Source organism: Ursus arctos, unplaced genomic scaffold (genome assembly GCF_023065955.2).
Source record: "Ursus arctos isolate Adak ecotype North America unplaced genomic scaffold, UrsArc2.0 scaffold_6, whole genome shotgun sequence".
Classification (NCBI taxonomy): Eukaryota; Metazoa; Chordata; class Mammalia; order Carnivora; family Ursidae; genus Ursus; species Ursus arctos.
In genome coordinates this window covers 29,438,573-29,464,732 of record NW_026623078.1, presented here as the reverse complement: position 1 = coordinate 29,464,732, position 26,160 = coordinate 29,438,573, and the positions used below count along the sequence as shown (strand labels likewise).

Sequence of the window (26,160 nt, the reverse complement as noted above, 5' to 3'; positions counted from 1 at the left end):
AAATGTCAGGGCAGATAAATCTACCCCAAAAGCAAACAGAAGCTTTTCATAAATAGCCAATCACACCGAGCCACGGCCAGCTCGTTTTTTGTCAACTTGCATAAACCGCCTTCGTTTTATCAGTCCTCAGATCTCAATCACACACATTCATCATCCTGAGGTCAAACCACATTTTCTGGTTGTGCAGTCGTCCAGGACAAAATCATTAAATATTCCCGAGGGTTGATCAGCCGGCGCTGCAAAGCTCACGGTCTCCGAGGTAAAACGCTATCATAGCCATTTCCTTGAGCACATTTGCTGCTTTTAAAGATTATTTTGCATACTTGTTTGAACAGTGATTTAATTTAATTTACAACCTAATGGCTTTGTGTCCAGAGCCATCAGATGGTAGAAAAATTTTCATACGCAACAATTTTCTTAGCGGATTTAGTAAACATTAAGCCAGAACCGAGTTAGAGAATTAGGATAGGAGGCAGTGTAGGAGCAAGGAAAGGGCCTAGTCCGGGAAGTCTTGTACCCAGGTTTGATTTCTGGCTTTGCCACTTGACAGTGATGTAAGCCTCAGGCAAGCTAGGACACTTTTGGAGCCTGTTTCCTCATCTAGAAAATAGGGATGGTCTGCACACTTTTCAGGCTGTTGGAGGTTTAGTGAGATGACAGGTCCTGGGTCCCTAGTAAGCGGCTCTGGATTAACTGCGAGGAGCCAGTTGTCCCATGCAAAACTGAAAGAAAAGGATGAGGTAGGCTTCGATGTTTGTGGCAGGGCCTAATTGGCTGAAGAAGTCCTTTTTGATTTTCCATGGGTGGTGGCCCAGCGGGAAGCTTCCTGTTGTGGCTGCCACTCCCAGACAGGGAGTGGGTCATGGCTCCTGGCACCCCTTTCCACACCTACAGAGAGTGTCCACTCTCCATTCTCACAAGGGAACCACCGTGAGAGTCCTGCACCTCGGGAATCACACAGTGAGAGCCCAGGAGTGGGGAAATACTGTGAATAATCCCCAGTGAGAAAGAAGTTTAAAACGGACAACTGAATACAGCTTAGGGAACAACTGCAGATTTCCTCTTCTACCACTGTTTTCAGTGAGCACTGACAAGCGAATGCAGGAAAACTGAGGGGTGGACATGATGTCTTTGATTTTCCCCCAGCTTCTAACCCACTTCCTGTTGCAAGTTTGCTCTGGCTTCTCAGATCTGTGAGCACACCTCAGATCCACTGGCCAAGCTCCCAAATTCTCTCCCCTTCCCCCAGAGCCTACCTAAACCCCCCATTTGATCAGTTGTCCATGACAAAGATGGCGTCTGATCAAATTATTCACACAAGGAGTAATGCTTGATAGTGAATGTGATGTGTTAACTCCTGAGAGCTTATTGTGTTTTAAAAGGAAAAAAATCACTAGGTACTGTGGTCAGAGCATCCCTTTGGGTTAGGCCAAGGCATCACCAGCTCTGTCTGGACTAGGGCCAGCTTTAGTTAAATCCCAGAAAATGTTCCACAATACAAAGATTTATGAACCATGAATGAATGGTTAATGAAATTATTCATTCATCAAAGTGCTTGCCTGCATTTTAGGGGTTGCATGTAAGCGCTAAAGTGGATTACAAGACACCAACTTGCTCACATTTTTAGCCTTGGCTTTCTTGACACACATCTTGGAAAGGAGATGGGTCTTCTATAACCTAAGCTGGATAGCTACGATTTCAGAGAATTGCATCATACAAACTCTGTCCATCAGTAATTTTATTAGCTTATTCTTTTGCTATTAATCTTCCTCCTTTCTAGTTCTTGCTACATAGCATGTATGATCATTTTTAAGGCAGCAATGGGACTTTATGCAGGACCTTGACAACTCCCTCATACCCATCCTGCAAATGGAAACACTAAACATGACCGTCTTCAGCTCTACTTGAATCTGCCTCTGTCATTGCTGCCTTAGTGATGATATAGGGTCATGGTCTTCAGTGTTCCAAGAAAACAAAATTTATTTTACACTGAAAGTATGTCAGCAACATGTGGTTTTATAACTACTAAGATTTTTGCATCAATGCAGGAAACTGATGTTCCATTTTGTATTTATTTGTATATGATATTTAAGCCTGGTTTGATTAGAATTAAGAGAGGCGACAATCCTGGTCATGTTGAACTATGTGTCATAAGGGTTCCATGTTCCCCTACATAACTGCATTGGCCCGGAGGACCACGTGGTTTGGGCCAAGAGTCTCATGGTGGGAGAGCTATGCTTGGTATTCTTGAGAGTTCTTCAATATAATCCCAAAATGCACATAATGAGCCACTATTGTTGGAAGTTAAATTTCTGCCACGATTGCAATCTACACTAAAGAAACTGAATTTCAGTAGACAGAAACAGGGCTACCTCCATCATTGGTGTTACAGTCATTTATGGGCAAAAGGAAGGGAAGCAGTGAAATGTAATGAAGGGAACATGGTCTCTGAGGTCAGAGGTGGCTCCTTGGACTCTAACTGTCTGATATTGGTACCACATAACTTCTCCGGGCCTCAGTTTTCTCATCTGGTGAATGAAGTTGTGGTGAAGTTTAAATAAAATCATGCCCCCTGTAGAGAATTGGTGTTCAAAATTCAGATACATCCTCTTCTTCCTGCACAAGTCTGGTGCTGTGATTCCCACTGTCACTGGTGGGAACAAGGGTGGCAAGTGGTTCTCAGAGTGGTGGGACAGGGGAGGGGACCTGAGCTTCACAGGTATGAAGAACACTGGATTGGTGGGCTGAGACTTCCTGGTTCTGCACCCTCTCACTGCCCCGCCACACTCTATACCTTCTTCCATTGACACGTGGTCACACCCACTGTGATTGCCAGTGTCTTTGCCCCCTGACTAGATTTGAAACATCTTCTGTGCCTTGTCTTTTCATCTCTGCAGTCCCAGCACCTGGGACTGTTGGCAGAATGAGTGAAATGACCTTTAGGTATTTGTATTTGGTAGATTGACTGTCGGAGGTTACTTGGCTACAAAGAATGTTCTAGAACTACAGAATCTGAATCTGACCCTTTGAGAGATGATTAGAACACTTGTTCTCCATCCCTACCTTTCCTCCCACTTCCCAACCTAATGAAGGATGAAGATGAAAAAATAATGAAAAACAAAGCGTTTTGCATTTATCACTTCATAGTTATTGTTCTTTTTTTTTTTTTTTTTAAACTTTTTGGTTAGGGAGATGTCTTCCTCATGGAGAGAGGCTGCGTGAGAATGTACCTTCACATTCTTTTCTTACCCCTCCTTGTCCTGTGTTCCTATGTTTCTAGCCTCAGTGAGCATGTCTTTTTAGGTGGGTAATGAGGATATCTCTATTCAGTGATGCTGGGAGTAGTCGCAGCAACTGTTGTGAAGGATTTTCCAACAGGAAATGTGGTACAGTATCCAGTACTCGGCTGCTGTCACCTCCCTCTCCCCTGATGAGCACATGGTGCTGCCTGTCAGATGTTGGGGAAGCCCTACAGAGAGTCTGTTCCTTATTGTGCTGTGGAGCTCTCAGAAGTAATCCAGAACATTTCCCTCAGGCTACAGATCCTGAGTAGATTCTCCGCGTCCCAGAGTTAGTGTTATACAAACTGCAATTTGTGAATCCCAAATTTCATAAGAGCAGTAGCAGCAGCAGATGGTGAAAATACATTTCTAATTCATTTAAAACCCACTCCAAGAAATGAGTTCTCCCTGTACTCTTCACATTGTTATTTTTCTATATGTCTCTTCCATGCCTTCTAAATAAAATAATTATGAAGGAGAGAGAGTGGCTTATGTTTCCCTCTGCTGAGAGGCAGGAGCAGTCTATGTACCACGGTCTTACTGGGGAATCATAATATCAGCCTCTATTCCTAAGAACCAGGAGCTTAATTTTGTTGTTTTTCAAGGCTGAGGCTCTAGTGATGGCAAGGAACTACGGTGTAATTTACCTTTATGACTACGGAGGAGCTTCTTGTTTTAAAACATAGCTGTGTCAACGTCAATCAATAGTCAGTTTGAGTCAAGGGCTTAAGGAATAACTTCATCCTTGGTTCTCACGAATTTTATGTATCAAAAGCAAAGTTTTAGTAGCTTTAAAAAATAGCTTTTATAATCATGATTGTGATTGTCGGTAGATTAGAAAATTAACTGACTGGAAATCAATCAAGGAATCTTTATTAGAAGACTGCCAAGTGCAAAACACTTGATTAAAGTGTAAAGGCTCTTTCCTGGAGGAGCTTAAAATCCGGTGGAGACAAGATACACAAGTTGGCACGAGGTAGACTATATTTATGGGGCGTGTCTTACCAACAGCACACCTCCGGGAACCAGGGAACAGGCTGAAGGACTGGGGTGAGGTGTTCCCTCCCTGGAGCCTGTTCACATCCAGGCTCCCCGTTTGGGCAGAGAGGAAGTCTAGGGCCTGGCCAACGAATGGGTTTCAAAGCTGGTCTTGATGGAGTGAGGGAAGTTGGGGCATGATTGGGGTGGGTCCTGATTGTGGGTGTAGGGCAGAGAGGAGCAAAACCCAAGAGGGATGACCAGTTAGGTCAGAGAGTAAAGCAGTTAGGAAAATAGAGCTGGGAATATCTCTGGAGCAACAGTTTGCCCTGGAAAGAAGTCTTTTACCAGGAGACTCTGCTCTGCCCCAGCAAATGCACCGTCAGGTCAGATAGTGGCTCTTATCAGAAGCCCTCTTCCCATTCCTGCCTAGAGACTGGGCCAACCTTCTGATATGCACAAATCCAAGAAAATCAGGAAGCAGTCAGCTCCCATCCGTGCAACCAACAGACTAAACTTATCACGTATTTTGGCAAAGTTCCCTTTCTTTTTTTAAATGATGTTTTCCATCTTGTTTTAGTTCATGGAAGATTGTTCACTAAGTAGTCAAGATCCATTGCCCGGCCGGCCAACTCAGATACAGAAAACTACATAAGATATGACACTAACTGCATTTGTAGTAGACAGATAGGTCACTTTGTAAGGGGGGGAGGGGGGAGGATGAGGCATTTGCTAATGCTGTGGTTTTGTTTGAAGGGCCACAGTCAGGATCTAACTCAGCTCCCTCCCTTGGTGGGTCAGAACACAGCTACAGAAAATTCTCGTGAAGCTGGCTTAGAGTATCCTTAATCTCCTTTCACTAATACAGATCAACTACAGGCAGAACATGTCCTTTGTCCCGGAGAGCCTGCGTGCGGACGCAAAAGGCTTTGGCATTGGGCGGATTCCCCGGGCTCAAGCAGCTCTAGCTGGTGGAACAGGTGCCATCCCTTGAAATAAGGCCCAGCGTCTGTTTAGTGTGACCTTGGTTAAGCCATCAGATTATGCTTTTGTCTCTCTTCAGTGCCACTGGATAGCTACTGATTAATATTTACTGAAGGTTCACGATGTACCAGCTGCTACTGTGATGAAAGTAGCTGATTAGGTGTTGAAATTGCTATTTGTTTTTCCTGAAAGAGTTGGGCTACTTGAAACTTTCTGTGAACCACATTGCCAGGGGCAGTGCCAAGGGCAACTGCCCCGTCAGGGTTGGGGCGCTCAGGGCTTTGTGGGGACAAACCTAACAAGCTTGGAGGGGCAGGCAGCTTCACTCCCTTCCTGAAGGAACCTGTTATGGAAAGAAAAAAAAAATACTTCTTTCTGCTCAGAGAAAAGTAGATGGTGGGGATTTACACTTCCCAGACAGAAAGATGCTTCATGTCTAACTGTTCAGGGTAGGCAGACAGTCTAGGAAAGCAAGAGGAGATCTTTCTAAGTAAAACTTTTGGCTGGGAGCCAGAAGATTGTCACAGGAATGCTCTGCCATCATCACCAACCCTGCTTTCTGTTGCATTTGGTCTTCTCTATGGGATCCGGGAAAGAGAAAGAGAGACTACGACAAAGCGGCCTTTAGGATAGAAGAAAAATGTCAGGGACTCTGAGATGAGACCGGTATGCAGACTCTGCAGGCTGATAACCCAGAGTTTGGGGAGAGGGGAAGGTGTGGGAGGGCAGGGCACGAAGATTAGGGGGCAAGGGAAGAAGCTCACACGGGCTTTCTCTGTAATTAAGCACAAGAATATATGAGTGCATATCTAAAAAAGAATGTATTTTTCTTTTCATAAGTTTAATAGAAACAACATTTAAAATACATAAAATTTGGCAATTACACTTATTTCTGACATAGGGAAAAATAATCTGGGGATATGAAGGCAGGGAAGGATAAAACAGTGCTTTTTTAAATTTCCAAAGCAGCTAGTTTGGAAGTCTTAGGGTTGGGGATGGGTTTGATTATACTCCAAGTTGCAACATCAGAATTAGAAAAATACCATGGAAGACAGGAGATGCTACCAGGAGACAATCTTCCTGGCAGCACATTCTACCTAAATTCATGAGTATTTAGAAAGAGCCCCACTTACCATCTGAGAAATCAATTATAATATCAAAATTGTAGCAGAAGGAATTCTTTTTCAGAGTTGAGCTTTGTCATATGTGTAAACGAGAAAGTGAATAAAGGCAGGAGAAAGGAAGGATGGAACAGAGAGGGGAGTAGAACTAATGATAGAAAAAAATAGAAATTGTAAAGGGATTGTAACTTCTGATGCCGTAGAAATTTTTAAAAATCATGAAGTATTACGATGTATCTCTTTGTGCCAATAATGCTGAATACTAAGATGAAATGGATAATTTCCTAGAAAACAATGAATTACCAAAATGATTTCAGAAGAAGTTGAGAGTCTGAATAAAATAACAACCATTCGAGAGACTGAAATCAGTAATCAAAAGACACAAAGCCTGAATGGTTTACATATGATGCTTAACAAATCTTCAAGGAACAAATAATCTCTTCATTATATCAACTATTCCAGAGAGTAGGAAGAGAGAAAGCTACCGAATGCATTTGGCTAATAAATAAAAATGAATAGAAAGTACAAGAACATTATAGACTAATCTCAATAATGAATGTGAATGAAAAATCCTTAAATAAAATACTAGCAAATTAGGTCAGCAGTATGTATGACCAAGGACAATATACTTGAGGAATGTAAGCATAGCTTAATATTGAAAAACTCTATTAATGAAATATAATAAACAGATTAAAAGAGATTATGTCATAAACCATATCATCATATCAACAGACACAGAAAGTTTTTTTTTTACAGAATTCAACACTCATTTAGGATTAAGAATTCTTACCAAGGTATAAAAAGAAACTTCCTTAACCTGATAAAAGATAGTTCTTTAAAACAAAATTCCAAATTAATCTACAGCACTGCAATTCCAAATGAAGTCCCACAAGAGATTCTCATGATCCACAGCAAGCTGATCTGAAGATTCTTACAGAAGAGTCAAAGGTTAAAAAGAGTTAAGGTAAGTTTTTAAATATAAAATAAAAGGAGAGTGGGACTTGCCATTACTCTGAAGCCTTCCTACTCCGAAGCCTTCCTTGGTAGTGAAGGCATGTGGTAGGGGTGCAGGATATATTAAAAAGTACCAAGGAAACAGAAACAGCTCCAAACATGTGTGAAAATATCTGTGTGACACAGGTGACATTGTAGATCAGCACGGGAAAAAAAATCTTTAATGCAAGTGGGAAATTGATCAGGTTCCTACTTCCTAACCCAGACAAACGGATCCAGAGGGATCAATGCTTTACATGTGAAAAGCAGAACTTTAAAACTTTTGGAAAAAACTTTAAAACTGAAAAAAACCTTTTAACACAGGAAACTGTATGATTTCAAGGTAGGGAAATCTTTTTTAAATAAGACATCAGAAACATAAGCCATAAAGAAAAATATTAACAAACTGGACTACATTAAAATTAAAGATCTCTGTAAAACAAGACCCCACATAAAACACACACACACACACACACACACACACAGGGAAAAAAAATCTGCAATGGACATAACTTTCAATTTCTTACTATTAGAAAACATACTTACAAATCAATAATATAAAACGACCCAATAGAAAAAAAAAAGCAAAATCAATGAACAGACAATTCACAGTATGAGAAATTCTCAGGGTCCTTAAACATGTGAAAAAATAGCCGTTCCTGTAATCAGGGAAAATTCAAATGTCATTCCACCCTCAAATTGGCCCAAATCAAGAGCCTTGACATGCCGAGTAGTGGAAAAGATGGGGGGGGAAGGAAGCTCTCAGGTATGGCGGCTGAGAGAGCTGAAGCAAGGCAATTGTTCTGGAGAAGGATGTGCCAATAAAGTCAAGAAGTGCTGCCTTGTGACTCACAATTCCACTTCTAGGCATATAAAGAGACTCGTGCTCGCGTGTGTAGGAAGATAGATAGAGGAGCCTTCACTGCAGCATTGTTGGTAATACAAAAAGTAGGAAACACTGTCTAAATCTGTCAAGAAGAGACTATAATCCATCCTGAGGCGTCTTACAGGGGAACTCCGCATAGCTCTTCACAAGGAACCTGTATCGAATGGATAAATCTAAAAATTGTATTTTATATAACGTAAGGGAGGTAATTCGGGCTGCTGGCGACCTCTGGGAGGTTAAAGAGAAGAGGATCACGGTGCGATACGTGTACTATTTTATTCCTTAGGAACAAAACAGTCTGGAGCTGTGGGGCAACGTGTGAGGTTGCGATGAAGCGGGAGGTGGATAGGTTATGCTATCCTCAGTTCTTTTCTATAGATCAGAAATAACTGATAATAAAAATTAAAACAAAGGAACAGTTAGAAATGAGTTGCTTTTATGTGATTGAAGTGAAATGCAGCACAAGGGGCATTGGGTAAACAGAGACTGACAGCATCCTTGCAGCCAGGTCAGTGAGGATTGGAAGGGGCTGTATTATCTGCACCCAGATAATACATGGCAAGGATGGCAGAACATCCCCGAGGAGTGGTGGAGCCAGGGAGATGCCCAAAGGAGGGCTGACAGCACTAGGAACCTGCTAGTTATACTGCTATTAGGCTGGCGCCTTCCTTAATCACTCTGTTTTTCACCGCACAGTTTTCTCATTTTCTTTTCAATGCACGCCTTTAAAAAAAAATCTGATGTTCTGAGACAAAGAAACATTTTAGTGCTTTGTAAACCAGATGAAGTAGACCCTCCCAAAGGCCATGTTCTCAGTCATCTGGCCTCTTAGACACTGGCCCTGCCTGGGAGCCCTGCTTTGCATCGGGCTGTGGAAAGGGTTTGGATTCAGAAGCCCTCTGAGACTGGGTGGGTCAGATTTTAGAGTGAGGTGTGGGCAGGAGTGGAGGGGGTGGGGGGGCAGGGGAAAGGGCGTCTAAAGTAGGACGTGGCTACACACCGGGCTGACTATTGCCACACAGAAATACGGGTGAGTGTCACTGGATTTGCTAATTCAAAGGAAGCCAGAAATATGGATTAAAAAAAAAAAAGATGTGAGATTTCCTGTTTTTAAATGTTTTAAGTCATTTAAACATTCTTTCTTGTCTTTCTTTCCTTTTTTTTTTTTTTAAGATTTTATTTATTTATTTATTTATTTATTTATTTGACAGAGACAACCAGCGAGAGAGGGAACACAAGCAGGGGGAATGGGAGCCTGATGTGGGGCTCGATCCCAGGACTCTGGGATCACACCCTGAGCCGAAGGCAGATGCTTAATGACTGAGTCACCCAGGCGCCCCTCATTTAAACATTCTTAAAAAACTACACAAGACAGAGCAACAACAACAACAGCAGCCATGAAACATAAGCAAGCTGCTCCTTGGGGATCTTCTAGTAGTCTCTCTAGCAGACTATCTTCTTTGGAGTCCACAGAGAAAGCACCAGCTGCTGGGAGCCGTGACTGGTCACATTACTCCTCCCTGTTGTGGACGGACTATAAGTGCAGGACAGTAATGACCTCTCTCTCTCTCTCCCTCTCTCTCTCGGCCCTCAAGAGCTGGTACAGTAAAAAATAATGCAAAGATATGCCTGGTCAGCTTGACCAAACTGGACCTCAGAATGAGCTGGAAGGAGCCATGGAAATTCCTTAGCAATGACCCATGATCTCCTGCTACACTCTCCCTTTGCTACACAGTCCCTTCCTCCCCCCCCCCCACTCGCTTTCATTCCATGAGTGGCCCCTGAAGGCATCTGAGTTTTATAACAGCTTATTGCAAAAGGGGAAGCCATGGAGAGAGGTGTGAGGGCGACACTGCAGTGTTACATCAAGAGAAATCGTCCCTGCTGTGGAGGAATTTGAGAGCGCTCTGTCGGGCACACGTGCGCCCCCAGGGTCAAAACGACACCTGAGCCCTCTACTACGGTCTTTTTCCTGTGAAGGAGAGAAGATTGTAGAATCAAAGGAAGAGATTTAGAATTGTTATAGAACCGCTCTTATTTGCAGCTATAAAAAGGCACTGTACGTTTCCCCAGCCCAGTGAAATGATAACTCTTGCGTTTTATTTTTGGAAAAAGTACTTTTCATCTTGTAAAAATTTAATGGCCTCTGAGTGACAGGGAAGTTCCAAGTGGCTTTCAGTGGCTCTTCTCTGGCTGCTGCAGAAAGTGGAAGTGAGGGCCTGGGTCTCCCCCTGCTTGGAGGTCAGACAGGCAGGCAGAGGAAACACTCCCTCCCCAATGGCTGGGTGCTTCCATCTAACCAACTGCCAGCACACGCTCTCTTCTCTTCTCGGGAGCCTCTCTGAGCCAGGGCCAGGGCAAAGGGAGCCAGGCCTCCGGGAACGTTGCTAACATCAACAACCAATAGCTGTGTAGCGGTGCTTTTCAATCTACAGATGTTTGTCTTCATTACTTTTCTTCTAAGATTTGGAAGAAGCAAAGATTTCTTTCCACTTGCAATGAATATAAAGTGATCATACATCAGATCATTAAGAGAAGACTCAGAGTGGGGCTTCTTGAACTTGGCCGTGCACCGGAGTCACACCTGGGGGGCTTGTTAAAATGCAGATGCTGATCCTGTGAATGTGGGTGAGTTTGAGATCCTGCAGAGCTTCCAAGCTCCCAGGTGCTGCTGATGTTCCTGGCCCTTGGGCTGCACCTTGCGGAGTAAGGGAGGTCAAGCTTAAGAGAAGGGGGCGGGGGAGTATGGGAGGGAGAAGGCGTAGCTTCCCCTTCACTCTGAGGACATGCCTTTTCTTCTTGTCCAGGATGATAACCTGTCATGACAACCTTGTTGGGAAAAGTCCCTAGCTCGGTGGTAGCTGACACAGCAAGGGCCCGGGGGACAGGTGTGCTCCTTTGTGGAGGAAGATGACACTGCCAGCAGTCATTGTTCTCAGAACAGCAGCTCTGGAGGAGGTGAGCTGAAGATCAGAGGGTGACCGTAGAACGAAGCTTCTTGGACTCAGGAAAGTGGCAAAGTATCAGTTGTGTGTTGGCTCCGTGGTGGTAGCAGGTTAGGTAAGTGAGAGGAGGAGGGGAATGCTGTCAGTCTGTTCCAAGATTTTCCTTGTTGCAGGCGGGAGGGAGTGAAATTAAACCCTCGAGCGCCAGGCCTTTTGGCCCAAGTCCCTGGCATACAGATGGTGTCACAGGCAGTCCCGCCCCCTCCTATCCCTGACATGGAGGTGATGAGGGCCTCTGGGCCCCACAGGACCACGACAGATGTTGTTTGGTTTCAACAGCCGAGTGAGAGCTCCATCCGCAACGTAAACATCTCACGTGCTCAGCTGGTCCCGTCGCTGCTCGGAAAAATTGTCTTGTGATGTCTTTGCATCCACCTTGCCGTGTGAAAGGTGCTGAGCTACTGATGGGCAGGGCTTGTGGTGTTCCCCTCAAGCTGGCCCTGCGTGCGATTTGTGCGCGGCTGGAGAAGCCCTAGGTCCTGGACCTGGCTGGAAACCTGACGTGCCCACAGTCTGTCAGGACACCCCAGTGGGTGAATTTGGCTCAGTACCACCTCAGACACGCTGCGAAAGTCTCTGGCATGACCATGTCCATCCGTGACTGGAATAAAATAGAGCCTTCAGGCCTCATTTTAAGGCACTTTTAATAATTGTGGAACATCTCCACCTAATTCCGATCACTCCCCAGGGCAAAGCCACATTACCTAAGATTCTTCCTAAATAATTTTGGGCAGTGGTAAAGAATTTTTTTAAAAAAAACATATATATTTAAGAAATCTCTACACCCAACATGGGGCTCAAACTCATGACCCCGAGATCAAGAGTTGTGTGCTCTACTGAGCCAGCCAGGCGCCCCTAAAGATTTATGAATTTTTTAAAATGAGAATTATGTCCTACACTAACTAAGGGGAAAAAAGTTAAAGGAAACAAAGGTCTCCAACTGACAAAGGAGCAAATAACCTAAATTGAAGAAATGAATGAGCATGCGTAGGCAAGTCCACACTTGCCTATTGATGCTTCTTCCGGAAATAAGGAAAATACGCTATGTATATTTCATGGAATATCAAAGTTGTGAAAACTGCAAGCAATGCTTTATCTGCTCTCAGAAAACGGTAGTGTCAGGAAAAGCTATGCTTGGAGAGAATCCGTAGGAGGAAAGGCTCATCTCTGGCTCATGTCAAGGTAGGTGGGCTAATAGGTGTAATTTGGGTGGGTACCGGGATGCTGCACGCCTCCCAGTTCCCGGCGGTACCGCCTTGATCACTTACAGAGGAAGACGGGAATGTCCCTTTGTTGTAAATGGAAAGACTCCTGTGGGGGGGCATCCCCACTACCCTGTGCAAGATCATGCATCTGCATCACTATCTCTGCCTCCCCACTGCTGTCACACAAACACTGACCACCAGATTATGCCTTCTCCTCTTTCTGCCAGGCACTCGTCACCTCCAGTCAGTGTTTCTTGTTCCCTTGTCTGGCAGTTGGGCCCTGCCAGAGGCTCTTTGGAAGAACAACCAGTATTCGAGGAGCAACTATTTTGTAACAGGTGCTTTCAAGGATCTCACCTAATCCCACTCCAATGAGGGGGGTGGTGGGGGACATTGTTTTTATTATTCCAACTGTGAGAAAGCAAACTTGGGGTTTTTTTTTGTGGTTTTTTGGTTTGTTTTTTTTTATTTTTTATTTTTTTAATTTTTTTTTTTTTAAGATTTTATTTATTTGACAGAGATAGAGACAGCCAGCGAGAGAGGGAACACAAGCAGGGGGAGTGGGAGAGGAAGAGCAGGCTCCCAGCAGAGGAGCCTGATGTGGGGCTTGATCCCATAACGCCGGGATCACGCCCTGAGCCGAAGGCAGGCGCTTAACCGCTGTGCCACCCAGGCGCCCCTTTTGGTTTGTTTTTTAAATCAAATCTGCATGGCATACATCAGAGCCGGGTTTTGAAGTCATATGGACTCTTAGTGAGCTTTCTATTGGCTCAGCAAAGCAATGACGGGGCTGTGGTTCCTTGTATTTGTGACCTGCCTTGCAGGTCACAAATAAATGAAGCGGCCTTAACCTGCAGGATACATGGTACCCTCCATGGAGTAAGAGAACATGATTACGCTGAAGTACTGGCCGTGCTGGTTTCCTTTAAGTCTGAATTTTAATAATGGGGGTTTTGAAGATGAAAGTCATCACTGAGACCCCCTACTCTGGGATGGTGGGATGCAGAAGTGGCCAAGGGATCTAGGAAGAGGGCAGGACTTGACTTTGTGCTAGGCCAAATGTGAGTGGTGCCGACTCAGGGCACAAGGATGAGCCCACATGATTCTGTCGGGTAAGGAACTTTGTTGAGCTCCTACTGTGTACATGGCTTCAAAAAGGAATAAGCAGACACAGCCTCAATTTGGAGGAGAAGCGACCCTTCGAACAGACTCAGGACAGAGCTGGCCCACTCAGAGAAATGTGAAAGTTGTGGTGGGCAGACAAGGTAACCCCCCAGAATATTTTAGATGCTCATGTGCCAGAGCTTTCCTTTCTTCTTGATGGTCGAATTGCTTTTTGCTAAGGAGATAGGGTTAGGCACAGGTTGAAGACCACATTTCTAGCTTTATGCTCTTCTTTCAGCAGAAAGATACAAGTTTCTGTTTTGAAAAGCTGTTCTCTGTTCCTTGTAGAACATCTCTTTATCATTAACTATTATGTGCCACTCTTCACAATTTACTGGTGACAGTCATTTTCGGCAAAGAGATAAGTCACAGAAACCTCCACAAACTGTAAAGGAAATCTAAAGTCTTCCTTCCATTTTTTTCCCCCAGAACTAAAGATAATTAACATCCAACAACAGTCCAGGGACTCTCCCACTGCACACACAACAACTGACGCCTTAGAACGAACGGGAAAAGGGTAAAACCATGTAGAAGATGTGCATCAAAGAAGGGCAGTGAAAGAGAGATCTTCCAAAGGCTGATTGGGACATGTTTGGAAGGGGGCTTTTCTGAGAGTTATCTGCCTGAGAAAGATGGTCAGTGTCCTTTCTGCTGAGAACTTCAGTCAGTTATAATCACAGCTGCACCACTGAGATGCCAATTTATGCACAGACGCTACTAAAAGGAGCAATTTTCACAAAGTGCACCACACACTAATTCTCCAAAGACACTCTCTGTTGCAACAGGCAAGCGGTCGCAGCTTCGGAGATGCCGCAGGCTGTGTGATGCTGGCGAGCCGGCGTCAGAGTTTTTACCCTCGAGCACATTGTTGCTGTTTTTAGGTAGAGAGAGAGACTGTGTGCTGGAGTATGGAACCGTGGGGTAGGGGTTTGGGGGGAGAGGGAGAGAGAGAGAGAGAGAGAGAATCTTAAGCAGATTCCACGCCCAGTGCGGTGCCCGATGTGGGGCTCGATCTCACAAACCTCAGATCAGGACCTGAGCCGAAATCAAGAGCCAGACGCTTAAATGACTGAGCCACCCAGGCGCCCCATTGAGCACATTGTTTTTGAACAATGAAGGGCCACCCTCCAAAGCTGAGAAAAGAGTACGCAGGACTGGTCCCATCAATGAGAAGCTCCTAGATCGTGATTCTCTTCCGAGGTTTAATGGACCTGTATGACGGTTTACACTAGCAAGAATCACGAATGGAATTCTGAAGTCTGATTTGATGAAAGCACTGTATGAATTTAAACTCTTCTATTGTATCTCCTACAGCACAGAAGTGCATTTTCTCAAGCATCTGCTAGCTATATAGTTAGCAACACAAATGTAAAATAAATGTACAGTGGGAAACTTATTAATTTATTCATTCAAATAATATTTATCAAAGGCCTTTTTTTTTGAGCGTCTCATTGATACAAATAGCCAAGGAAGAGCTTGGGGGAAAGAATGGAATTAAGAATGTTTCAGTATGAAGAGAGATTAAGAATGGCTACTAGAGCAAGTAAGTCCAGTTGGATAAATTCAATTCAATTCAATTTCTAAGCATTTGCCACATGCCTATTGTGCGTCAACACTGGGATGGGAAATGTTGGGGACACAAAAATAAAGCCATGTGTACCTTCTTGAAGCTGGCGATCTCAGACACTTACATGTTGGTAAAGGTTATCATTATGAATTATTAGTTACAATCTCCTTCTCAAATGAAATATTCGTCCATTTTGTCTTCAGCTGTCGTTGCAATACTGTTCCATTAAGTACACCGGTGGAGATTGTAGTGTTCTAAATGTTGAAAGCTTTGTGAGGCATTCATTCATTCAGTACACATCTACCAAATAACTTTTGTGTGCCAGGCACTGTACACTTCCCTCTATAAAATTTTCAACTTCGTTGTATTAATAATTCCCTTACGTGATGCTTTTAGTGAGTAATAATCCATTATCTCATTTGTTCTTTTAGCAATCTTGAAAGGTTGGCAGATAGTAGTATAGATGATGAAACCAAGACTTAAAAAGATGAAGTGCCTGGCTCAAGGTCACACAGCAAACCCTCCCCCCCCAAAGAACAAAAAACAAACAATCAGAACTAGAAGGTCTCTCGTTTGACTCCACTGTGTTATATACCTCGTACTTGCTGTTACTATTAACAGCTATCATTAACTTAGTGCTTTGAGACAGATAGTAGACAAATTATTTTGTATATATCTCATTTAAATACTCACAATTACAATTTATGAGGAAGCCAAGATTCAGATAAATTAATTTGCTCGAGGTCATAGGTAGAAGAAGGGACATGCGAGCCATTACCCTATATGGGTTCCTATTCTGGGACACCCTGTTTCCTTTTGATGAGAATGTAGCATGAAGAATGCTCAGGTTCTCCCTGATGTGGCCGCCTGGTCCACTGGACACAGTTTGCACTGTGCCCAGGATGATGATACTTCCAGGGGCCCACTAAATGTTTTCATTTTAAGTTCATTTAAAATTAGAAGGAAAAAAAAATGAACAATAACAACTAATACATAATAATGAATCCAGCCTGGATTACATTCATCTTTATCCCAAAGCAGACGTAAAATGCAAATATAAAAAATGTTTTTAATGAAGGAGCGTGTCCACAAACGCAAAAGTGCCTTGGGTCCACGAACGACAAAATGCAGCTGCGGTATGTGGCTGCCTGCCTCATGTATACGAACCCTCAAAGACAGTCTGTGAGTTTTCCTTGTGTTGTCTTTCTCTCCAAACCCCCGCGCTGGCCTGGAGGCGCACACCCACTTCTCCCTGCTTCCTGAGAGCCATTTAAACCTGTTGCTGTCGTCACCCACAGGGCGGACAACTGAAACATACCCCAGTTCTCACCCCTGGGCTGCTTCCTGAGTGAATGTCTTTCCCTCCCTTTGGCAGTGAGAGAACTGGTGGGTCACCTTTCTGGATGATCAACTTTTCTACCCTATATTCCAACCACCCCCTATCCCTGCCCTCAATTCTGGCCACCTGCCTAGGTCGGATTTTCATAAGTGAGGACTTTGGAGGAAGAAAGAGACACTATGCCATTGAAGGGTGGTTTGTAGTGATGGATGGTGGCGATATCGGGACTCAGGGAGGAGCCACGTTTCAATCCTCAAGGGCCTGGCTGGAGGCCTCCGTGGAGGCAGGTGTGCACCTTTGGCCCAAACACGCTCTTCCCCTGACACTCCACCAGCGTCCTCTACTTTGAGTGCTTTTACTTTTCTCATCAAATCAATTCAGAATAATGCATTTTACGTCTTCCTGTTTGGGCTGTAACCCTGGCAGCTCAGGTAGGATTTCTCAATGTGCACTTCGTAAAATAGACAGTAAACTTCAGAGTCTCTTCTAATCACAAGGTCCTTATTAGAATCAAGGAACATGAATGTGCAATAATTAAATTTTAAAAAAGCTAGAATAAAATGGAAACCAACCTCCACTGGCTTGTAGACTATTATTTCATTGACCAATAACGCAGCTATTTGCCATACTTATGTTCCTCATTTCAAAGAACTGGACAATTGTTCCTGTGAATCCTTATGCCATCCTTGTGAGGTAAAAGGGGGGAAGAAGAGAATAGTCAAGTAACGTTGGAATATATCTAGACCAAGTGGCCACTGCCCCTCTGCTCTGATCTAGAAAACAGTAGTGATGTCATCTTCATTTGACACAAAAGAAAGAGAGCCTTTGCAATGGGAACGCTGTCACTGGATGAATGTTTCAGGACATACCACGTCTATTGTAGGCTAATAGCTTACTTTGAATGTGAGTCGATTTATTGGGCTTGCTTTATTGAAACCTTAACAAGCGGGAACAAAAAATACGTCCCAACTCACTCGTGACGTTCACGAAATACGTAGCTTGTACTATTGTGGACTACTTTTTACAAAGGTCCCTTTTGAGATTACAGACTCATTTGGCTAATTTAAGTTTACATAGGAGCATTATTTATGATCAAGAAGAAAGTCTGTGGCCTACAGCTTCAAGACCTGCTCACAAAGTACTTACTGCCCAGAACATAGGTAAGAAGAGTTTCCTATAAATTGACTAAATATTCATATCTGGAGCTACATGACTTCTCACAGCAAGCCATAGACTTCACAATATGGTACTCAGCGATATGTTAATGAGGTGTTACTTGTAGAGCTAGAATGATGTCTAAAGTAGAAAAAAATAAAAAGGCTTATAATTGGATGACCAATTGACTAACATCTTCCCAAGCCATTGACTAACTCATTCATTCATTCATTCATTCATTCATTCATTCATTCGTTCATTATTTACTAAGCTCTTACTCTATGCTAGGCAGAATGCTGGACGTAGTTTGGGAGATAGAAATTCTGTAGAATTCAGAGCTGAAAAACACAGTACCTAACCTCAAGGAGCATGTCTTTGGGGATAGTGTACAATGCAGGGACATGGAGGAGGCTGTGAGAGCAGAGAACAAGGCGCCAAGCACACAGTGGGGTCTCTGACAGGGTCTCTTGAGGAAGAGGACACGTGACCTGACTCAACTGCAAAGCCTGCAACTGATTTAATTGGGAGTCCTACCCTTCTAAAAAAATACTTTCCGACCTGCTTCAAAGCATTAAAATAAATGAGACTAGAAGTTTGCTTTTTTTTTTTTTTTAATTCATAAAGCAAAAGTGTCAGTAGAGCAGTCATGGTTGCTTGTAGGAAGCACACCTACTTCTCTGAATATCCCTGCAAGTAAATTCTGACAGGTTCAGGAATGTTATCTTGACAAAAGTGTATTCCAAAAAAGGATTGTTCTGTGTGAAATGTGTTCAAACAGAGTAACTGTAATGACAAGAATGTTCTGAGTCTTCCTTTTTAAGCTTTTTAACTCACCAAGTCAAGTACTTCTGGCACAGAAAACTTGATAATTTTGGGATCCTGTGTATGGCTATATTGCACTTGTTATGCAAAAGGGTTCAGTAGAAATTTAAATTAGGTAATTGAAACCTGAGGTAAAAATAAGTCTGTGCAAATATACTTAAAGGACAGTTTCCCATCTTCTAAGCTTTGCTCCATCTACTTTTCATACAGGAGGCTCTACTGAACGTGGAGCCCTTCAGTGTTTGTGCTGGCTAATGTTTCTGTTTTCCAGTAGAATGCTCTGAGTACTAACTAGAACTGGCTGGTCAAGCCATACATGGGAAGAGTGATGGGAGTATGTTCCAGGAGTAACACGGTACAAGTTTCACAATGAGAATGTCTTTTTTTAAAAGTCATGCTCAGCATACCCAGACTTATTTGTTGGCTTTTCTCATTACTGATCGCTCTTTGCCGTCCTCATTTTCACTATCTGAATGTAAATGTAAATTCTGCACATTTGGTTCGGACTGAAATTGATAATTACCGAACAAATATTTATTGAGTGCCCACCATGGGACAGGTGCTGTGCCAGGAGCTGAAGATACGGTGGTGAATAAAACGTCCTGTCCTCTACCTTCACAGCCCTGATAGTATAAGGGAGAAGCAGAGGGTAACACAGAAACTACTGCCAACAGATTGTCCCGAGTAGTGTTGAGCACCATGAAGAAAAGAAACAAAGTGAAGTTAGGCTAGGAGGGGAAGGGTGTCCTTGGAGTGGTCAGGGATCACATTCCTGAGGAGGTGACATTTTGGAGAAGACCAAAAGGATAAGTCAGAGGCAGCAAGCTGAGGAGTGAGAAGACAAGTATTCCACACAAATGCGGAAGAGTTTTGTGTGTCATTAACTCTGAAAGTTAGAAGCTTCAAGAAAGATTTACTTATTTATTTATATATTTTAAAAATATTTTTATTTATTTATTTGAGAGAGAGCACAAGCAGGGGGAGGGGCAGAGGGAAGGGAAGAAGCAGGCTCCCTGCAGAATGGGGAGCCTGCCGCAGGGCTCAATGGATCCCAGGACCCTGGGATCATGACCTGAGCCAGAGGCAGACGTTTAACCAACTGAGCCACCCGGGCATCCGAAAAAAGATTTTATTTTTAAGTAACTTCTACATCCAACGTGGGGCTTGAACTCACAACCCTGAGATCAGGAGTTGCATGTTCTACGAACTGGGCCAGCCAGGTGCTCTTACGAGTTTTTAAGAAGGAAAGTCTGTCATAATTTTGGGAGTCTGTGAATGCCTCTTACATGGAAGCAACTTGAAGAGGGGGAAAGACTAACATTTATTAAGCAATTATTATGTGCCAAGGATTATTCTAAGTGATTTAATAATCATCATCATAATCATCATAATCATTATTCTTTACTAATTATTTAGCGCATGCGAAACACTTTGCGAGAGGCACACAACATGTATTTCCTCACAAAATTTATACAATGAAATACTGGCGAGAGCACCCCAGTCTCTCTCAAAGAAGCTTGAGAACAATAAGGCAGAGCAGAAAGGAAGGCATGTGCTTGGGGACTGGAGGTCTTGGAGCAGAGCTTTCTTAGAGTTAGCAGAGTGGTACCTGGTACCTGGCTGAGGGAACAGAATCCCAGCCTTTCGGGACCAAGCAATGGGCAACTGTTGGCTGCAGAGATGCGGGCTGAGGATGGGGGTAATCGGGCATTTCTGAGGGGAGGTGAGACAAGCTTAGCTAGTTTTATGGCTATAACTGCCAACATCGGGGTGAAGTGAAGGGAAAGAGAGGGCCAGGGTGGTCCTCAGAGGCCAGCCAGGGGCAATAATTCTAGGAAAAGACTAGGAAGGCCTTTGCCAGGAGAATGGCCATAGGTGGAGAGGGGAAGACAAGGTGAGACACGAGGGAGGTGAACTTGGCCAGGCAGGGGGTTGGGGGAGATGATGAGTTCAGTATTAGAGGTTTTGATTTGAGGCGTCAGCTGGACAAACACTTTTCATACAATGCTGATTCTGATTCCTTCTCACAACCATTTCATGAAACCAAACAGAATCCCTTCTGAGAGATTTAATTAAGCAGGGCTTGAATACAGGCTGGCCACCAGCAATTCCTATTCCTTTCCAAATGCTCTTCAAGAAACATCAGATGGCTAACCAAGCCAGGCAATGAAAGAAGAGTAAGTGCTCAGAGCAGTTCCCCATAACCTGCTATATATAGAATCTTATTACATTTATCTTCTGTCTTCCTGTTGTTTTCCATATCTGTATTGGTAAATTATATGTCGGGACACATCTGTACTCACTGAAAGCAACAGAAACCTTCCCTATCTGGATCCTTGGTCATTAGCTCAGAGCTCACACTCCTCTGACACATACACACTTGACACAATAGCCACTCTGGTCGACCTCAATGGAACCTCCTCTACAGCACGCAGAGGTGTCTACTGAAGGAACTCGCGGGGGGCTTTGGCTTGGTTTTCCTTTCTGTTCCTATAAACCAGGAGAGATAAAGAGAAGATGCATCTTTAGAATAAATAAGCCTACTTTAAGGATATAAAAGATGGAATTTACAACAAATTGTTTCATATTTCCATAGATCTACTTGGTACATGTTTTTTGTTTGTTTGTTGGTTTGTTTTTGATAAGGAGCATGAAAAGGCTGACATCAGTCCTTGGGGGTGGACAGTGGGTAGACCACTGGACTCTTCACTCGGATGAATAGTTACAACTCATTTAATATCTTCTGTATTATTTAAGCTCTGATTCCATAATCTTCTCCATCACCCAGCACTTTGCACAGAAGCTACAACTGATGTGAATCAGGATCAGGGGTCAATTGAGGCAATGGGGAGACAGGCTCCAACTGCGTTTTAGAAGGCAGTGATTTTCCCTCGTGCTGCCACCTGGACTGAGTGTGCAGAAGGTTATTATGTATATTGTCACACTTTCACAAATTGGCAGGCTGTCACGTGGGCTCCACACCGTTTCAGAGGCTGGAGGCCCGTGTAGGGGACCATTACCCCTCCAGGGAAAGGAATATTCTCTGTGTACAGATGCCAACCCTTAGAATGGTGACCACTGATGACAAAATGATGGTGAGTGACCCCAGTGGCATGACCCTTAAAAGGAGGTGATATTGATAGGGAAGATGATACAAAACCTTGACTTTTGCTCGTTCTTTCTTTTTCTTTTCTTTTCTTTTCTTTCTTTTTTCTTTTCTTTTCTTTTCTTTTCTTTTCTTTTCTTTTCTTTTCTTTTCTTTTCTTCCTCCCTCCCTCCCTCCCTCCCTTCCTTCCTTCCTTCCTTCCTTCTTTTTATGCATTAACTAATTTGGGTTTTTGGATAATAATCTGGTATGAATTCTGAAATCTATTAAAATCTACAAACACCTAATAAAAAATTCCACTAATTCAGCATTTATTATCATTTTGACAGGACCAAGCTGGGTTGGCTTATTTTTGCTTGGTAAAACACATTCTTAATAGTGTAAAATTAATAGTGCAAACCAGATTGTAGAGGGAATGTTTAAAATACTTAAAGGACAAATTGTTTTCAGCACTGACAAGCCCTGTAGGAGTGCTGTTTACATAGAAACAAATGACATGCTGCTTACAAACCATTAGAATTTGTTAATTAAATCAGATCTTCCCTACTAGGCAACAGTGAATTGGCTTAATTTGAGTTATTGTATGGTTTTTTGAGAGACTCAAACCGCACTTCTTAACATTCTATTGTAATTAGAAAGAAAACTACTTGGAATGGTGCAAAAAACATGGGATTTAGAGTCAAACAAATCCGGATCTGCATCACAGCCTTCTTCATTCAACTGTCTTTGTGACTTTGGGTGGGAGGCTTAAATCTCTCTGACACTCCGTTTTCTCTAAGGTAAAGCGAAGCTTCTATACTTACCTTGGGTTATTGTGAGGATAGCACAGTTGCATATAAAGCTATTTGAACCTGGGAGCACCTAATAAGGGCTCATTTGTGTTTCTCTCTAGATAGCTTTTGGGTTTGAGAGGTCAAAATATAACTCTACAGAAACACAATACAATCTCACTAACTGGAGAGAAAGTAAGTGGGAATGGTGATTCGATTAATTATAGGAATAGTTAAAATAACAGCTCTCATTTACTGAGTAACAGCTATTTAGAACCCTCTTTTTATAGACGAAAAAAACTGTGGAAACTTTTGTCCTTTATAACTTTAGTGTTAAATCCGGTGGCTGAGAATTAGAAAAGAAAGGATTTTCAATAAAAGCACTATCTTAAAAACCATAAAGATCTCTTTGGTGTAAATATTTGGGAAATTTTCATACGTCTTAAATATTTGCCAGCAATTACAAACAATATTTTTTTTATAGGTCTTAGGCTTCACGTAGAAATATTAAGAAAGGGATTGACTGTATAGTTAAAGGCCACTTTTAACTAATGTTCTCAGCTGGCAAAAGCACTGGCAAGCTCATGATTTTTACTCCTCTTTACATCTCTATGCCTGAAAACTAATGATTTGTTTAATTAAATAAAAAAAAATTACAGGGGCACCTGGGTGGCTCAGTCGGTTAAGCATCTGCCTTCTGCTCAGGTCATGATCTCAGGGTCCTGGGACGGAGTCCCGCATCAGGCTCCCTGCTCACTGGGGAGCCTGCTTCTCCCTCTGCCTGCTGCTCCCAGCCCCCTCCCTGACCCCCCCAAACTTGTGCATGCTTATGCGTGTATATGCGCGCTCTCTCTCAAATAATAAATAAATAAATAAATAAATAAATAAATAAATAAATAAATAAAATATTCTAAAAAAACTACATCTGGCTTGTCTCTAGACTTGAAAAAATTAAAAATGGTCATTTCACAAATTTCTTTGAGTCTCAAATTTCTAGCGTTTCTCAGTGAAATAAAAACCCAACCAAATGTTTTGACTTGGTAACAATTCTGATTACCACAGACAGTCTTGGCCACAAGAGACCTAACCCCTCCCTATTTTACCGGGCACTCGTGGAACATTACGAAATCACCTTAATTAGCAGTTATATTTAAGCACAGCGTTTATTTTAACAAGATTAACGAACTTTTGTGAAATAGTCTTTGATTTGCTTTGCTTTCCAGGTCAGGCAAATTGAGATTTTCCATTTGGCAGGGAGCATCTGGTCCAGTCCTGATGCAGGAAGGGTCCATGTCAAACCGAGATCGGCCCCCTCCCACGTTCTGCTGCACAAGGACACCCTTGGTTCTAATCTCATGCATTGGATTTTGAGCTCTCAGTCTCCCCTGAGCTTTTACTCTCTCCGGACCCATCTCTGGGGAGAGGTGCTGTAAACTACCTGAGAAAAGGTTACAAGTAAGAGGAGTTAGTAAGTATTTCTTGGCTTCAAACTGCATGGCTATGATCAAATGCTTATTTTTACTCAAATTGCATTATGACAAGTGACATAATGGGTTCGAGGTTAGGAATGTACAGAAAAATCACACTTTGTGAATTTGATCATTTGGAGTTGTTTCCAGTGGGGACATTAGCAAATGTGTAGGAGCTCAACATTTATAAATGGCCTCTGTTCAGACAAGACAAGCACTTCAGCTGAAAAGGAAGAGAAGTCACTCTCCTCATTATGGACTGTACTATTTTGAGAACAAATAAATAAATGTACATAGAGAAGGAACCTCTTGTGTCCTTCTAGCTTTTTGAGGTGGGTTTAATGTGTAGATTCTTCTAAACTAGACAATTCGCTTACTCACATCCTTATTTGTGAGCAGCTACTGTATTCTCAGCAGTTTGTAAGGTACTTTGGTGTCATTAAAAAATAAGTTACAGTCCTTAATTTGGAGGGGTTTACCACATGCATGCACATAACAAAATAACCTGAGTGTAATTATAGACAATATGGATCTAATATCATAGATTAATAAATATGTTAGGATGCATAAGAAATTTTTATTTTTACTTTTTTCATAAAAAATTTTTGTATTGGCCCACTGGCTTATCATATCTGAGAATGACTAAAAAACAAGACAAAACAAACCAAAAAACCAAACTTATGACCATGAGCAAAAAAAACAAACAGCAATTACACACTTTGAAAGATGATCAAGTAATTAATACATGTAACAATACATATTAAGAACCTACAATATGCTAGATATATAATGATATAAGTTAAAAATTCTCCCAAAACTTACTAATGAAATGCATATCTGATGTAGGAAAGATGCTGGGTTTGAAGCCGATAGCCAAAAAGAATTCTTGAGACGTCTTTGGTGCAAAAGGGTGGTATTATTAAAGCATGGGGACAGGACCCATGGGCAGAAAGAGAGGTACTAGGGTCATGAGGAGTGGTCCATTATATACTTTCAAGTTGCGAGGGGGTTAGGGATAGCGTAGGTCTCTAAGGAATTTTGGAAGCAAGGTTTCCAGGACTTTGAGGGGTTAGCTGTTGTTGGGAAAAGGTCATTTACTACTGTTTAGTAAAAACTCAGTCATGTGGGGCGCCTGGGTGGCTCAGTCATTAAGCGTCTGCCTTCGGCTCAGGTCGTGATCCCGGGTCCCTGGGATCGAGACCTGCATTGGGCTCCCTGCTCTGCTGGAAGCCGGCTTCTTCCTCTCCCGCTTCCCCTGCTTGTGTTCCCTCTTTCACTGTCTGTCTCTCTCTCTGTTTATTTATATAAATAAAATCTTTAAAAGAAAAAACCCTCAGTCATGAGACTCTTCAAGATGTATATCAATGGGCCATATGCTTGGAGGATGATTGCCAACATGTATCTCGGGGGGTAGGGATAAAAGAAGTTTCCAAAGGAATTTTTATATGTTAAAGTAGACTTACAGGATCCTGGGGGCTGGGCTAAGATCGCCTTTTGCCCTTAGCAATAACATGGAGGCAGCTGAGGTCCTAGAGGAAGGTCACTCTGCCTGTTTCAAGGACTTGTTTGTGGGCTATAGGTAGTAAGGAAATTTAATTTTTTCTTTTGCCTTTGTTTCCCACATCATAATCTTTTGGTTAGGTAGAAGCCAGTTTCAAAAACTTCTCTAGAATGTTCTTAAAGATGGCGAATTTTCAAGTATCTTCTAACGCATTCAGTACTGTTTGTTTTCTGTTGAGTAAATGCATCTTTAATAGTGATAAAAATTTTATCCAAGTGCTGAATGGACTGAAAACACAATAATACGGGAAGGGCTTTATAATCACAGAAGACTTCTCAGAGGAGGAAGAAATTTTAAATCAAGTTTTAAGGACACCGTTGGACTGATGCAATGAAGGCATTTCTGAAGAGAAGAATGGCATGAGCCAGGATTTAGAGATAGCAGCCAGAACGAAGTCAGGAAAACAAAACCTGTCTGAAGCCCTCCTAAGCTTTTTGGCACATTCCTTTCATGAGGTGGTAGCAGGGCAGTGATATCCTGAGTAACCTCACCTTTCTCGCCTGTCCAGCAGGGCAGTACTGGCACGGACGCCAGAGGACATCGGAGCCTAGGAGGAATTTGATGTGCAGATTTTATGTCTGAGTTCACTCTGTACAATGCGAGTCTGTGTGCCTCTGGCCCTGTGGCTCCAAGGACAACTCTCTGGCCCAGCAGAATTACACTTGTGAAAGAAAGCAGAACTTCTATCAGCTCAGTGGGCACAATACCCTCTCAGATACTTTGCACAAACAGATTTTCGCTTTTGTCCCTATAT

General features: G+C 42.7%; 1 protein-coding gene across 1 annotated transcript in view; it reads right to left on the bottom strand.

Annotated features, from left to right (window-relative positions):
- The window catches only part of KCNB2 (potassium voltage-gated channel subfamily B member 2), a 381,493-nt gene that overhangs the window by 39,695 nt on the left and 315,638 nt on the right, over positions 1–26,160 (bottom strand). The window lies entirely within an intron of this gene.